Genomic DNA, 4300 nt, shown 5'->3' with positions numbered 1-4300 from the left:
TTCTATTTTACAATGCGAATAGTGAGATATAATGCGTGACCAAGTGTGAAAACTTAAAGCAAAACCTGTTACTGATATAATTGCATTTATGACGACAATTCACTTAAGTTTAAATAAATGTCAATTTTAAAGAATTAACGTTAAATATTTAATTACAAAATATAAAAGTAATTAATGCAATTAAGTCTTATATATATAGTTACGAATTAGCAAAATTAAATTAAATTAAATTAATTAATGTTAAAGAATTAACAATTAAATAAATTTTATATATATTCAAGATATATTCTGTAGTATCAAGAACAATATATAGATGAATAGAACAAGTTATAAATCAAATAATGTCATAATCAGTCAATCGTATTTATGTCCATTTTTATTAATTGAGACATGCAGATTTAATTTATGTCACTGCTTAAATAAATTCAAATAACTAACAAAAATATACTAAAATTACTAAAAAAAAGTAGACACCTGTACGTAATAAGTATTTAAAAATATTAACATAAGAAAGCAGAAGTATAAAAAATAAGATTCTTCCAATAAAAAAATAAAAATATGCATGAAAATAGATAGGATTAATTATAGAAATTACAGATTTACGGTCGGTAGGCACGTGTTGCAAGTATTATTAGACATATTTAAAAATGCATATGCCATCCGGTTTCGTAATTTTTACCGAAAAATAAATATAATAACGACATTTTTTGCTCAATCCAGTATCATGAATGAATTGACATTTAGTGATTTATCAGTGCATGTTCTTTTAATTAAATTTTATATATATGCATGTTTCAGGTGAAACGAGGTCTTGCTATATATGTTCTATTGGTTAGATTGTGGTATATATATATATATAGCAATATGTATAACTTGTTGGATGTACGTACTGTAATGCCCCTAAATGCTAATAAATATAACTAATTAAGTTGGATGTCCAGCTTAATTAGTTAGATTAACAGCTTGTTGGATGTACGTACGTACAGCGCATGCTCAGCTCAATGAAGCGATACAAGCTAGCTAGGTGTCATGAAATATATATATAGCTAGAGGCGAAAATGGAGGAACCGATATAGCAACTGGAACAATAAAGCAACAAATTAATTAATTAAGACCCATGCCAATTAAGGAGCTCAAAGATGAAATTGATGCATGCATCCATGCCGTGCCGTCAACAATGCAATCAGCGCAGGTAATTCGATTCTCTTTTAATCTTTGCGGTACACAACACAACACAATATAAGTCCCCAACCATTTAACTGGAACAATTAATATATGCAAGGATCGATTAATTATATTGGGCAGCGTGGGCAGCGAATTGGGCATGAGGCCCGGCCCCCATTTAATTTATTGATATGATAACCTATAAAATCAAGGAAAATGATTGCCAATTAATTTATTGACTTCATCATTTCAATTTCACGCCTTCACACCATATATGCGTAGGCGTAGCGTAGATGCCACCTCAATCATAAAGTTTTTGGGGTTCGGGTTTTCAGGTTTTGGATTCTTAAAATTTGCTCTGATTCACATTGTTAAATGCATCCTTTTTTTACGTGGCACATAATTTATGTAAGCTAATTTGTTTGTAATAATAAATTTTAATTATTTGAAGCATTGAATCAAGACATGTCAATTAAAAAAATATAGATGATTAATTTAAGAAAATCCAAAGAAAGGATCACAACAAAATATAAATGATTAGTCTCTCAAAACATTACAAAATATAGTTGAAAAAGGCTGGGAGAGACAGAATGAGAGAGAGATATCCGACATGAACATTTAAATAAAATAAAAAATGAGGAGACTTGAATCTTTTACTGGGTAAAAATATTGACAAAGTAGTGTTTGCTTCATGCAGAGCATTAGTCATCAGCAGTTCTGTTTATAATCTATTGTTTATGCGCTGTAAAAAGGGAAAATTGCTCTGTTAATATTATTATCTCATCGATGTTCAAACTACGTTAAACGTTAAGGGTAAAACTAGGGTGTTTCTAAGTTCACTAAATTTTTTTCGTAAACACAATTCTAAAATCTATATGATTAACTTCAAAAAATGAATCCAAATTGTTGAAATCTATCTACTTTACGAGTAATGTGTCAACATACAAAAAATTTAAATTTTCAAATTAATTTTGTATAGAGTCAAGTGGTAAAAAAAAATTCAAAAAATGAATGCATTAAAATTATTTATAAACCTTCTAATTTTGACTGATTGACTTTATACTAAATTAATTCGAAAGTTTAAAGTTTTCCCATGAAGCTCTGCAAATCCTGACTCGTGAGCATAGCAACAAATGAATAGCTCGGGTTGGTTTGACGTCAAAAATTTGTGATTCGGGTAATAATTCGGTACAATAATAAAGTAAAAAAAACCCCAAGTTAACATTTACATTCATATTCTTGGTGAGCTGAAGTTTTGCACATCCTAACTCCTAAGCATAGCAACAAATGAATAGTTTGGATCGGTTTGGCGTCAAAAGTTTGTGGTTCGGGTAATAATTTGAGAATAATTCGGTACAATAAAGAAGCAAAAAAAACTCCAAAAATAAAATTTGGTTTTTTTTTTTTGCGAATAATTTGTGACTCGCATTATATTCATGAATAAAAGGTATTGTATTTTTTTTGCGTTTTATTCAAATTTCGATTCGAATAATTCGCGTATATCGTTACTATGTTTCTCAGTCCTCAGTCCGTCCTGAGCACAAAATTAATATTAACAGTCGCTTTACGAGTTGCTCCAACTAAATTGACACAGAAGAACAAGCCCTTAACGTGCGCTGGACACGTGACAGTGATTACAGGAGAAGATCGCCATCTACATCTAAAGGCTAAAAATTCGAAATTCTTTTTAATGAGATAAAGATAGGGATATATAAAGTCTTCTATCTTTTATAAATAAAATAATCTTCAACGTAACTCAATATTTAAATATATATATAGTTTCTCACTACTAGAATTCTGAACCTTCCCAATGATTGATCAATTAAGTTCTTGAATAATTTCAAAAGGACTAAGAGAAAGAAAGAGGGGAGAAAAGGTATGAAAAATAATATTTAATGCAACTATATATCAATTGAAAAATTAACTACATTAATTTAGAAACCACGTCTTATTTTGATCAACACCGTATTTTTTTTATGTGTACTATATAATACATTGTACTATAATTTTTTTGCTAATTTTGTTATAATCACAATTAATTGTTTTAGTGGTAAACTAAAATCTTAACAATTTATAGGAACCTTCGCGGAACTATAATTAATTCTAGTAATAAAATAAGTTTGCACTAATAATTAAAAAGTTTGCTAAACATTTACTGATAGCTTTAGCAACAATTTGTTATAAGTTACTTTTAAAAAATTAGATCTGTTTGAAAAGTGAAAACTATAAATGTTGTGCTTGTGATTTATTAGTGAGAGGAGGGTTAGGGTGTGGACCAAAGAAAACAAATTAAAATACAAGTTGAATTGTTAATCAGACTGTTTATTACTCAGTCAATTTTACTAAAAACTCCATGCAATTGACTTGTACAACACGATTTGGGATTAATTTAAGCAAGTCCGGAGAAAACAATCAATTTCTACCATTTCTCTAATATCCGATAATCTTAAGGGGTGTAAGTCTAATGTCATCGCCTATATATGACTCTTTTAATTTAGGTGGGACGATGCGCAAGTGGAAACAGAGAAGGAATTGAATTTTCCTTATGACGTGATTTCCTAAGGGCATGAGCCTCTTTTACTGTTTGCTCCCATTTTCTCAACCTGATTTGGGTGGAAAGTGCTCACCAACATCTACTGGACCAGCTTCGGATAAGACAAACCAAATTTCCTCCGTCGTTATTACTGGTTTGTGAAGTTGTGAGTTGTGAGTTGTGAGGTGCCATCGGTGATCGGACCAGATCACCAGAATCACTTTTTACTTGGAATTAAGGCGAGAGCATCACAGCTCCTAATTTGGATCTAGAATTACAAAAATTGGAAGAATTTGAGAAGGTTAATAAAAAATTTCTCGAGTCTTTGCCTTCTCTTGGGTCAACATTGGTCAAATCAGCGCCTCTCTTTATCAAAGAAGAAAATCAAGAAGATAATTTTGTCAATGAGCCCCTTTTTTAAACTACAGCATCTTGGGAGGGGAGTTATTACAAGACTTATAGAAATTAATAAGTTAAAATATGAGTCAGCTCGTGAGCCGAGTTGAATCGAGCCAAAAACAAAATTCAGCCTTTGCAAGAACAACAACAAATAAAAAAAAAAAAAACCTAATTCAGCTCCCCATGTCCAAATAATACAAAAGA

Source organism: Carex rostrata, chromosome 22 (assembly GCF_964058835.1).
Source record: "Carex rostrata chromosome 22, lpCarRost1.2, whole genome shotgun sequence".
NCBI classification, from domain to species: Eukaryota; Viridiplantae; Streptophyta; class Magnoliopsida; order Poales; family Cyperaceae; genus Carex; species Carex rostrata.
This window is presented reverse-complemented; position numbering follows the sequence as displayed.